Source organism: Eleutherodactylus coqui, chromosome 2 (assembly GCF_035609145.1).
Source record: "Eleutherodactylus coqui strain aEleCoq1 chromosome 2, aEleCoq1.hap1, whole genome shotgun sequence".
In the NCBI taxonomy this organism is placed as follows: Eukaryota; Metazoa; Chordata; class Amphibia; order Anura; family Eleutherodactylidae; genus Eleutherodactylus; species Eleutherodactylus coqui.
In genome coordinates this window covers 277,809,970-277,823,315 of record NC_089838.1, presented here as the reverse complement: position 1 = coordinate 277,823,315, position 13,346 = coordinate 277,809,970, and the positions used below count along the sequence as shown (strand labels likewise).

At 44.5% G+C, this 13,346-nt stretch overlaps 1 protein-coding gene across 3 annotated transcripts in view; it reads right to left on the bottom strand.

The window, feature by feature from the left end:
• The window catches only part of SLC23A2 (solute carrier family 23 member 2), a 124,463-nt gene that overhangs the window by 88,033 nt on the left and 23,084 nt on the right, over nt 1-13,346 (bottom strand). The window contains exon 1 of one of the 3 annotated variants that reach the window (XM_066593061.1): nt 10,097-10,212. The exons of the other annotated variants lie outside the window; for them this stretch is intronic. The gene's annotated coding sequence lies outside the window, so the exon portion shown is untranslated. Of the gene's footprint in view, nt 1-10,096; nt 10,213-13,346 lie in introns of those variants that run through there. 3 annotated transcript variants of the gene reach the window in all.

The window sequence follows — 13,346 nt, the reverse complement described above, 5'->3', positions numbered from 1 at the left end:
CGGCAGTGCTCTAGGTGCGCCCGAGCGGCTGTGGAGAAAGTCAAAGCTGCCAGCAGACTTCCTCCACTTCAAATTCATGCTTAAAATGTATAACCTAGCCCTTCACCATGCCAAACAAGTTTATTTCACCTCCCTTGTCTCCTCACTATCCCACAACCCCAAACAACTCTTTGAGACCTTTCACTCCCTCCTCAGCCCCAAGGAACAGGCCCCTGCGACAGACCTGACTGCTGGAGAACTAGCTGCCTATTTCAAAGAAAAAAAAAAAAAAAAAAACGACCACATTCGAAAAGAAATCTCTGAAAGCTGCATGGTTAGCCCTGATCCCAGCTTCATCAGCACTGCACCCAGCACCTACTCACTATCTACGCTAGAACCAACGACAGAGGAAGAAGTCTCCAGGCTCCTTTCCGCTGCCCGCCCTACCACCTGCGCCAGCGACCCTCTCCCCTCTCACCTCCTCCGCTCCCTTTCCCCAGCTCTCATTACTCACCTTACCACAATCTGCAACCTCTCCCTTACCTCTAGCACTTTTCCCTCCTCATTCAAACACTCCATTATATCCCCTCTGCTTAAAAAACCAACCCTGGACCCGACTAATGCTGCTAACTACCGACCCGTCTCAAACCTCCCCTTTATCTCCAAATTACTGGAACGCCTGGTCTACTCTCGGCTTACTCGCTTTCTCTCTGACAACTCACTCCTCGACCCCCTCCAGTCTGGCTTCCGCTCTCTACGCTCGACCGAAACTGCCCTTACAAAAGTAACAAATGACCTGATGACTGCAAAGTCGAGAGGTGATTACTCTCTACTAATCCTCCTTGACCTGTCTGCTGCATTTGACACTGTCGACCATAATCTCCTTCTCACTATGCTCCACTCTATTGGTCTAAAGGATACTGCTCTCTCCTGGTTCTCCTCCTACCTCTCTGACCGCTCTTTCAGTGTTTCCTTTGCTGGTTCTATCTCTGCTCCACTTCCTCTCGCTTTCGGGGTACCCCAGGGTTCGGTCCTTGGTCCCCTTCTTTTCTCTATCTATACTGCCCCAATTGGACAAACCATCCACAGATTCGGCCTCCAATACCATCTCTATGCTGATGACACCCAACTATACACCTCCTCTCGTGAGATCTCTGGACCATTCCTCCAAAATATCACCGACTGTCTGTTTGCTGTCTCTAACACTATGTCCTCCCTTTTTCTCAAACTAAACCTCTCTGAAACTGACCTCCTTGTCTTTCCACCTTCTAACCGACCTCCCCTCAACATCTCCATTCCAGTGTCTGGCACCATCATAACCCCCCGACGGCATGCATGCCCGATGCCTTGGGGGTCACACTGGACTCTGACCTCTCCTTTGCCCCCCATATCCAATCTCTGGCCCAAACATGCCACATGCACCTCAGAAATACGTCCGTTCCTAACCACGGACACGCTAAAGATGCTCGTGGTTGCAATCATCCACTCCCGGCTTGACTACTGCAACTCGCTACTCATTGGCCTCCCCCGCACTAGACTCGCTCCGCTCCAATCCATACTAAATGCAGCAGCTAGACTCATTTTTCTATCCAGCCGTTTCTCAGACGCCTCTGCATTATGCCAGTCGCTGCATTGGCTGCCCATCCACTGCAGAACTAAATTTAAACTCCTCTACCTCACTCACAAAGCTCTGAATGGCGCTGCGCCACCATACATCACCTCCCTACTGTCAGTACACCACCCAGCCTGCTCACTCTGATCGGTTAACACACTCAGACTAAACACCCCTGTAATACGAACCTCTCATGCTCGCCTACAGGACTTCACTAGAGCAGCACCCATCCTCTGGAATGCTCTACCCCAAGGCATCCAGACAATTCCCGATGCACAAAATTTCAGACGTGCCTTAAAAACGCACCTCTTCAGGGAAGCATACCAAATCTCCTGACCTAGTCCCTCGCCCCTCCCTATGGTGCCCCACTCTGTTTGCCTTCTGATAAATGATCTGTACATAAAATTTCCTATTGACTGTGTTCCCCACCCCCTGCACCTCCGGTACCACCCTCAACCCATTTGTGTCTAACCCAATGTATCTCATATTGTAATTGTTGTATTGTTTTGCATTTATCCATGCCTGAAAGCACTGCGGAATAAGTTGGCGCTATACAAATAAAGATTATTATTATTATATGCAAGTGGTAAGAGGAGAATCGCTGACCCATAGGTGACAATTAAGGGGAGGATCAGTTAATATTAGCGCATTTGTCCCAGATGTGACTCCCTGGCTCACGACTGAACCGCAATACATCATAAGGACTGCATTACAGACCTTGAACAGGAGCCTAAGACATCAGCCAAAACATCCTGGTCCTATTCTGCCAGATTAAACATTTCCCTGCCAAGGGTAAACTGGCGAGCGCACGCTACACATGGCGAAGCATGAAGTGTCACAGCTAGTTACATATGTTCGTGTGTGTGAATGTAACACGTGTAGCTTACAATCTACTGTTCAGTTGTTGGTCATATCCAAGATAGAATTCGGAACTGATTATTAAATGAGTGCTGCGATCTAAAAAACATGCAAAAAAACCAAAAACCTTTCAAAAGGCGGTGGTGGGATTAATACCCGTCGTTACATTGTACCTCAGCATGGATTCTGTCAATGAGAGGTTGACTCCTTAAGGGTCGAGATAGCTCTTATATTAGGGAACCGCTAATTATGCGATTATCTCCCATTGGTGCTTCTGCTCGAAACAGCTTCAGCTTTAGCACAGTGACATCATTCAGTCTGGAGGGATGTCCAGATGTACAGAAGTGAAGTGCGGCGTTGGCGTAGACCTTCAGTGACGTACGGCATCTCCAGGATGACTGTTGGGTGCTTAAGTGGCTGACAGACACCCCAATGACCATCCCTCACTCACTGAATGGAGGCGGAGTGTACTGGAGATGGCCTTTAGCCACCCACACCTCTATTTAGAGTGAACAGGCAGCCGTTCATAGATGAATGACTGCCTGTTTACGTAGTTTTTAGGTGAACTGAACTTTAAGTGACTATGCCAAGTGAGCGATTCTCATTTTGAGCAATGCCTCGGGCGACTATTGCCCCATGTAAAAGGAGCCAAAGGCAGCTCGTCTGTGTGTGAGTCAGTGACCATCAGAAGAAGTTGAAGGCAGTTCCCAGGGAACGGTGTCCAAAATGGATTTTTTTTAATTGCATAAAATCAGATACAAAAAGGCAGCTACGACATTTTGGCTGCGCATAGCCTTTTTTAAATCCTTTTTTGACACCACACCTTGAGAGCTGCCTTCAACTTCTTTTGATCTATATGGTTGGGTAATCCGGATTACCACCACAGAGGCGGCATGTATTTATTTAATTTATGCATTTCATTTGTTGAGTAATCTGCCAGAACATTGGTCATAGGAGGAGTTCTCAAGAAGAGGAAACGAAGTATCCAGAGACTGTTCACAGAGGTACATGGGGGGGGGGGGGGGGGGGGGGGGGGGGGTCATCAGACAGAGCATATCACTTCTACCTATTGATTGCCTATCCTCTGGACAGGTCATCCATAAGCAGATCAGTAAAGTTCTGCCGCTAGGAACCCCCCGGTGATCAACTGTCCCCTTATGCTAGCCACTGGACTCCGCATGCAATACCTGTGCAGTGGCCTTTGCCTACGTACAGCATTTTCACTTCCAGTCAAAAGACAGCCCTATACACACAGCAACGAGCAAGAACAGCGCTGCTCATTGATAAAAAGGAGACTCCCCCCCTCACACATTCCTTTTAAACGGGGTTATCCCACCCAAGAATCACTTATCGCCCAACAAAATTGGTGATGTCATAACTGATCGCTGAGGGATTCCAACCACTGGTCTCCCCAGGGATCACGAGAACAGCACACCCCAAGTTCTAGGAGTGAACAGAGCAGCGGCGGGCATGAGTGACCACTGCTTCATTCACGGTCTACGGAGATAGCCAAGTGCTGCATTCAGCCATCTCCACCAGTCCCATAGAAGTCAATGAAGCAGTGGTCACACGCACACTGGAACTCGGGAAGTGCCGTTCCAGAGATCCCAGCAAGCAATCATTTATTACCTTTCCTGGGGCAATATAGTGCGATAACCCCTTCAAGTCGAAAGATGTATAAAGAATTTGATAGGAGAATGAAGCAACGACAGTCAAGTAGTCAGATAGAAGTTTCTAAGAAAGTGTTCACACAGATTTGGTGCGAATCTGCAGCAGACCTGCAGACCTCAACCCTTCAACTGCAAAAGTTGAAGTTTGCTACGGATTTTGGTGCAGATTCTCACCAAAATCCGCCATGTGCAACACCCCCCACCCCCCCCCCTGCACACTGCAGAGACGGATTCCGCATGCAGAACCTCGCAGCGGGATCTGGCTCTGCCAGCAGCAGGGTCCACGCGTACCTGCTCTGTACTGCGGACGGGCCTGGCGGCTTAAGCTTTAACCCTTTCCAATCCACTGTCTGACATCTGAAGACATTATGATTTAAGGCTGTTCAGCTCAGATGTTGGAAGACGTCCGTCGGGGTTCTCTTACTGTATATTGCCAGCCTCTCTGCTGTTGGAGCCTATCCAACATGTCACCTAATGCAGTACTGGCTTTAGCCAGCGTATAGCGCCATTGTAGAATGCAGAAAAATAGTAAGCCCCGCAGGAAAACCAGGATACAAATTGGTTTGGAAAGGGTTAATCGAGAGAAGGCTCAGACGTATGCCACAGTATAAGCATACGGTACAATGTCACCCGTTTACATTGGCTCCATTTGTAAAAAAGATGTATCCCGCCAGTTCATTTTCTTCAGTGCCCTCTGTACGATTAAGGGCAATATGTCGTGCTTTTCTATGCAGTTGGGGTAAAAAAAAAAAAAAAAAAAAGGACAGAGGAATACCAACCACCAAGATATAGGAGGAAAATAGCGCACTATGGATGTATTGGACACAGACACAAGGAGCTTTCCCCAATGTATATACCAAGCATAGGGCTTAGATGCAGTTTGCACTGAGCCCAATATCATAAATCCTTTTGGATCTCAGCAAACTAGTGTACAGTAGACCTTCTACCCAAGGTTGGACCCCGACTGATCAAACTTGGCAGGTCAAACCGACATCTCATTTATACAACAACCCAGTAATCCGTCACCGGGTGACATTCCTTCCATCCTGATCCCATATAAATGCATGCAAAATGTCACATTTACATATAAATGAAGCAAAGTTTATCTTGTGTAAAGCCATTGTTATCTTAGCAGAAGAAAACGCATTGTAAAGCCATTAGAGGCTAAACAAATGGGAAAGTTATCCAAGCCGAATCTCTAGTTACCCCTGCTATACCTATAAGGCCATAGTAAAATACTGCGCCTGTAAACAACATTATACCGCCTTTTTGACAGCATTGAAAACGCTCCCCACTGATCTCAATGGGGGACGCATCGCATTTAAAAACGCTTAAATGCCAAAAATAGAACAGATAGGGTTAAAAAAACCGCGGTGTTAGAAATGCCGCGTTCGAACGCTAGTCTGACACTCCCCATTCAAATCAATGCAGCAGTTTTACAGCATTTAGCGTGGCACTTCAAACGCCGCGGTAAACGCTGCAAGAAGCGCGTGCGAGAGTATATATTGCGTACATTCCAGGGTCCATTTACAGCACGCGATTATCGTTTAACCGAGCGAACGATGTCAGCATACGCTCATGCAGCCGGTTTATACAGATACATTGTTCGCCGGTTCACACAAGAAATCGTTCAGCTATTCGCATTCATTAATTACAACTGGCTGATGGATGATCCGCAGAATTTCCAACATGTAGAAACATACCCTATATGTTACATAAACCTACCCTTATAGCGTTCAGTCAGCGCGCAGAGTGTAACAGTGATTGTGCAACTATTTGGCAATCACTTCTGTTATTCTTTTTATTAAGCAAGGTTAATGATGAGCCGACTGGATTATTGTATAGGCAGAGGTGCAAAAAATACAATACAATGGCAATTTATTCTGCCCATCTGAACGCTCCTTCACAGCTGAATGGTGCCTCGAATTGCAAAACCACAGCAACATGTTACAAGCCTGAACGTACCCCACTTATATTATCAGCTTATTGCAGGCTGTTTATTGCTGTTCTTGCAGGAGTGCGGAGACGCACTAGTTTAATAACGGCCTGTCCACTTTTCCCAGATGCCTGATATAGTAAATACTTGAACTCCCCACACAGAAGTATCTTTCCTTCTCTGCATTGTGCGATCCTGTTATCAGTCGCGGAACTCTAGAACTAAATTGACACCAGGGTCCTTTTAAACTGAGCGATTATCGTTAAAAAAAAAAAAAATTTAATTGTTCAAACTATGGAAACTGAAGTTAGCTGTTCAGTCTAAACGCGAGCCAACGTCCAAACCAATGATAATTGTTCGCTTTGCGTTTATTTTACATAGGCATGAAAGTCATTGTTGGCTCGTTCACTCATCGTTCCTTCTAAACCGCGCTCGTTCACTCATCGTTCCTTGTAAACCGCGCTCGTTCACTCATCGTTCCTTCTAAACCGCGCTCGTTCAGTCTCATTCACTTACATGGCCAATGTGAAGCACTAAACGATTCTTGTTGAACCAGCAAACGATGCATCTGCCTGTCTAGACCGGCTGTGCAAGAGAGCGAACGACTTGGCGGTGATGTCACTCGCTCAAACCATAATCACTTTGTCTAAAAAGGACTCTAAGCACAGGTTAAACAATATCAGACTGTGTAGGCAAACAAAGTAAACAGTTGTCAAGTTATACATTTCCAGGAGGAGTAACAGAGGAACAGAGAGACAAATTTTAGGAAAACATGAATTGCTATTTATTACCTAGAACAGACATATCAGGAGAGCAGGTTCTCTTAAAGTGAGGTTTTCTAACCCCTGCAAATGTTTCAATAGCTGGCACATGCTCAAAAACCCCAAGATGCAATATCCTTCCCCTTTTATATTCTTCTAAAGGTGAATATATTTGAGTCCTGATGCTCAACCACTCACCGTAAGCTAGCCGCATTATCTCCATAGACAGACTATGCCATGGCTATTAACTGGAGCCTACTACTACAATATTACCAGGACCCCTGTGTGACATAGCACAAGCTATGTCATAAAAAATCAGAACTTGACTTGTAATAATATTGCCATCCACTAGGTGGTGCTGTATCTCTATCCAAGTGCAGGTTGAAGGAGAGATAAGACACATCATAAAACTGTCACATTCCTGAGCTCAGTGGACTGATTAAGTATTTATGTCTCAGCTCAGTTTGTGTTTTATGATTTGAGTGCAAAACAGCCTCAAGTTTGTGTGTCAACATTTGTATTTCATTATTGCTAAGTGACAATTCCCATGGAGAAATTCCCCCCCCCCCCCCCCCCCACACACACACGCAAACACGTGCACAAATGTGACAATATGCATGGATACGCAGTTCCCTGCTCCAGTAACGGACTGCGATTTTTACACAGCGTTTAACCGTACGGTTGTGGGGGCCCGGCCTACAAGAAAATCTGTCTTTGTTGCCCATAGCAACCAATCATGGCGCAGCTTGCATTTCTTCTATTGCTGAGATCAAATGAAAGCTGCGCTGTGATTGGTTGCTATTTCTTATACTCCTGAGGGAACATTAAAGCTGCGCTGTGATTGGTTGCTATGGGCAGCAAAAACAGATTTTCTTTTAGATGGCCATCTTTATAGCCCCTAGCACTTAACCTCAGCATTATAATATGTGAAAGCTGCGCTATGATTGGTTGCTGTGGGCTATAAAGAAAATCTGGTTTTGCTGCCCATTGCAACCAATCACAACACAGCCTTCATTTAACTTCAGCAATCACAGTTCAAGTTTTAATTTCTTTGATTGCTGAGGTAAAATGAAAGCTGCACTGTGATTGGTTGCTATGGGCAACAGACACAGATTCTCTTTCAGATGGCTCCCATAAGACTGCGGTGGCGGCTACTTTTCCATGGGTGGCTGGACCCTCGTACCTCATGTTACCCGTTACCCCTCGTGAGCGGGGCCCTCACCCCTCTTGGTCAGTCTGGCTATTAGTTTACTACAGTATGTAAGGTCTGTGGATATATCCTCTGAGTTAGAAAGTGCCATGGAATAGGTTGGTGCTATATACTTATTAAGCCACCATGGTGGGGGGACGCTGCAGGACGCGCGCTGCAACCACCAGCATTAAAAAATACAAACTAAGCCCGTGTTCACATAGGTGCGACCGATTTTAACGTGTGCGAACCAGAGAGTCCCACACATGTTCTATTGGAGGCAAGTCTGGTGACCAGGCAGGCTATGGAAGTGTGACAAAGTTGTGGGGGCTCCTGTGACCCCCTTGTGTGTGCGGCCGAGCATTATCCTGCTGGAAGCCCTGCCATGACAGGAACACATGTGGCTGCAGGATGTCCTGAACATATCGCTGAGCTGTCATTGTCCCTCGCACCACTACTAGGGGTGACTGACTGTCGTATACGATGCCCCCGGGGCCATCACACGAGAAGGGGGGCAGTGTGCCGCTCCACAGGGGACTACAACTTCGACAGGCTACAAATGTGCACGTTCTAGAGGCTCAGTTGCAGCAAATGTGGACCAAAATACCATATAGAACCCGTATGCCTCCATACCTGCCCATGTCACATCTTGCATCCAAGCTAGAGGTGGTACAACAGTGTATGAGAGCCTTCATACCCAACCGTATCATATATCGTATCCAAGCTAGAGGCAGTACAACAGGGTACTAGAGCCTCCATGCCCACCAATATCACATCTTGTATCCAAGCTATAGGTGGTACAACAGGGTACTAGAGCCTCCATGCCCGCCCATATCACATCTTGTATCCAAGCTAGAGGTGGTACAACAGGGTACTAGAGCCTCCATGCCCGCCCATATCACATCTTGTATCCAAGCTAGAGGTGGTACAATATGGTACTAGAGCCTCTATGCCTGCCTGTATCACATGTAGTATCCAAGCTAGAGACAGTACAACAGGGTACTAGAGCCTCCATGCCCGCCCATATCACATCTTGTATCCAAGCTAGAGGTGGTACAATATGGTACTAGAGCCTCTATGCCTGCCTGTATCACATGTAGTATCCAAGCTAGAGACAGTACAACAGGGTACTAGAGCCTTCCTTTAAGTGTTCAGCTTTCTGCAATAAATTCTCCTTTTGCCTTGATATTGTAAATCATTTACTTATAGCAATTTTACAATCACACAGAAAAAAAAAAGTAGTGATCGATCCCAACAAGTCCTTGTATGGGGAGGATTGTCATATTATATTTATATAATAATCTTTATTTATATAGTACTAACATTCTGCAGCACATATGCACTGAAATTAATTATAATATAAATTATATATATATATATATATATATATATATATATATATATATATATATATATATATATATATATATATATATATATATATATATATACACATACACACATATACATACGGTACACACACACACATATATATATATATATATATATATACACATACATACATACATACATATACACACTCACACATATATATACACACATATATATATATATACATATATATATATATATATATATATATATATATATATATATATATATATATATATATATATACACACACACACACACACACACACACACACAAGGTTGTTCAGCACTCACCCAGGAAAAGACAGTCCGGTGATGCAGCAGGCAGTAGTATGTCAGTCATCAAGCAGGGAGAAGTAAAAAGTATGTTATATACGGTGGATGAGTCAATTCTCAGGCAATGTATAGGTACCCACATATACAGCATATCACACAATTGGGTAAAAGTTAAAGGGAAGAATAAATAGGAACCTGCTCTCTATGATCACTAGGGAAGTCCTTCCCAAACTCAGTAGTGAGAACAAAGAGTGCCCAGACATACTGCTCCCACCACTCGCCATGTGCCAGGGATCTGTACAATACACACAAAGATAGAAAAACAACATGCTGGAGGATAGAGAAGGAAGAAAAATGTCTGAATGCACTAGTAATTGGCTAGAAGAAAGCAGTGAAGCATGTGACCAGCTCTTGGTCTCTCACCTTGAAGGCAGGTCACCTCTCCCTGAGAACGTGTCTCCTGCGAGGATAGATCCCTGTCTGCGATGCTTTCCAGCGTGTCTGTGTCATTATACCAATGCACAGCATGCTTATTTAACATGCCGGAAGACTCTGCTGCATTGCATAAGAGCTGGATGGTCCTGGCTCACCAACGTCACTGCAGTCTGACTTCAATCATCTGAGAGTGCCACCAAGTGGGCAAGGTGCAGAACAGCAGCCAACTAGATTGTGGCAACCACACCAGGTAAGGCCATGTTCATATCGGTGTTCGCTTATCTAATTAACAGATGCAAACTGAAGCGAACAGATCCGGGATTTTCACGAATCCGTTAAATATAATCCCAAAACTGATACAAACTGAATAGCTCCCATATGAATCTCCCCTTCCTCCACTGAAAATAATAATGTAATGCAAAACATGAAGTGTACACCTCTATTCCACCAGGCTTCCTTATATCGCAGCTGTAATCAGTCTATAACGAAAAGTCCTGAAACTTTCCAGTCTACTTTGTGTTTCAGTTCTTCCCTATTTTGAAAACCCGTGTTCAATAGTCAGTGAATGGGAACATTCTTGCTTACATCCACCTCAGGATAACTAAAAAAACATGTCACAGCCAAGTTTGTAGCAATTCAATCCAATCTTAACCCTTCGCCCGACACGGAGATTTCCCTACATAGCTCCCATGTCAGGAGAGGTCCAACACATTTCTAACACTACGCAGAAGAGAGGTCTGTCATCGGAGTCCTTTCCTGTATATGTATATTACACTAGAGGGGTCTGAGGTCGTTCGTCTCTCTTACATACTGTAATATACATCCCCCTTTCCCCGAAAATAAGCCCTAGCGTGACTTTTAGATAGTGTCCAGGCAGTTATACATGTAAAAAAGAAATATTTTGGAGCAAAAATTAATATAAGACCCAGTCTTATTTTTCGGGGGAAGCATGGTATTAACTCACGTTTAATTTTCAAAAAAATTGCTAATAAAATGGTCATGTCTGTTCATTTTTATGTTTCTAGGAATTTCAAGAAATCCACAAAGCGCTTTTCCACTCAAAATAATTAAAGCTGTGAGGCGGGCAGGGAAATTGGATTGAAAAGGGTTAATCTTCTGTGAGCTAAACAAACAGAACATCAGCACAAATCTTTCATCTGCCCTGATATTTGCTACAATGTATCAGTGTGGGTAACATATGAGTCTGTAGTCCAAGCTCATAGAAGGCTGCCTACACTGGATATGACTACATCCGGGGCTGAAGTCAGTAAACACATCTTCTAAAACCATGAAGAATCACAACAAAGTATTAGAAAGTTGGTGGGAAGCTCGAGTATTTCCCGTCATTTCACTCAATCCCAGACTTGGAATTCTTTCACTTGCCGCAGATTAAACATTATGTCTGGTCTCTCGCTGAAAGCAGATGAGCCTTAGCCGACATGTCTATTTTTGAGCAATTGTGCTCTGCTGTCTCAGGCGGTTCCAGGATCATTTCCAAGCTTTAGTTTAATTTTACTTCTCCGGTGGGTAAACTTTCGTACATGACTAAATGGGAAAAGGAATTAGGTGAGAGCTTCCCATCTCGGAGAGGGCATAAAATAGCCATTTCAACCGCTAAGCTCTCTATTAATGTATCTATTGTGGAAGCTGCCTACAAACTTTTAATATGTTGGTACTTAACCACCCCGGAGAATCTCCTGTACGTTTGCTGGTGTATCGGGCCTCTACTTTCAGAGATCCGGGGGTGGAAGGCTCCTTTCTCAGTTATTTCTGGATCTAGGTCTACTTTCTTATATTTACTATCACATACAATTACTAGTTACTCTCCTTGGAAGCAGATAACCCCATATACATTTAGATCAGCGTTTCCCAACTCCAGTCCTCAGGGACCACCAACAGGTCGTGTCTTCAGGATTTCCTCAGTATTGCATGGGTGATGTAATTATTGTCGGTGCCTCAGACATTGCCACAGGTGTTCTTACCATAGGATATCCTGAAAACACCACTTGTTGGGGGTCCCTGAGGACTAGAGTTTGGGAAACACGCATTTAGATGAATTTCATTGTTTTCTCTGGTGGCCTGAAGAGCTATTGCTCGCTCCTGGAGGAAGGCATGGTTCAGTATTAACCTCAAGTTGTCCTGGATCATGGTTAATGAGAAATTGGCAACCATCATCACAGATCATGAGGAACTTTTTGAGAATGCTTGGTCTCCCTGGTTTCAGTACTCCTCAATCCAAGCTCAGGGTCTTCCAGTTATTACTAGTCAGTCCTCTTGCAACTCATCCCCTTCCTCAGTTTAATCCCCAGTAACTTAACATAATATCCATGGGCTCAGGAGAACCCTCGTTTTGGATCATTCCCACCTTTTCTGACTCATTACTCCCTCCTTTTTGTATAAGTCATGTCTTTCTCAGTTCTATATGCGGTCTCTTGGAACCACGTTAATTGTTGTTTATCTTAGGATCATTACCAGAAATAACCTTTTGAAGACATTTAACATCACGGGAAGTCTATGTGTCCCATTTTGTTCCCAGCTAATTAGGAGTTGATGTTTACACATGGCTTCATCTTATCTATTTTGTATGCTTTGCAACTTTCACAGACTTTGATGCTGTTGAGTAGTGTCATCCTGTAATCCTGTGTCATCCTGTAATCCTGTTGACTTAAGTGGCCATTTTGCTTTGTTTTATTAAAAACTAAAAGGTTCTGTTACACATGACGACTGTCGGGCACATAAGCACCTCACAGCCATCCCATGGACTGCCACTCGACTAGCACTCCAGTGCGATGGACGTTCACATGAATGGAGATACTCAAACACCAAGTCACTTAATTATTAGTTCTGTCCTGTAGGCGGCCGCGTGTACACGGCACGTTAATCACCCGAATTCACAGTTTCCAGCAAGAATTCGGACAATAATCGCCCCTTGTAAAGTACCCTTGATAAAATTCATGTCAACCAAAGTACTAGAAAGTAGCAGAAATTTTCATTATCCAATCTTTACACGTTAGAGCTCGGCAACATCGACAGTGGATTCTGGGTTTGGAGCTTCCACTGCAGATTAGTATTAAAATTGAATATGGCAGCACCCAGCATTATTTAGTCATGAGACACCATAGCAAACCCCGAATGAACCCCATTATAATCAATGAGATCAGATTGGTGCCGTTCAATTCCATCAAATAACAGCTCCGTTCAGCCAGAGGAGTCCTTTCCCTGCTCCCATACCTTAGCA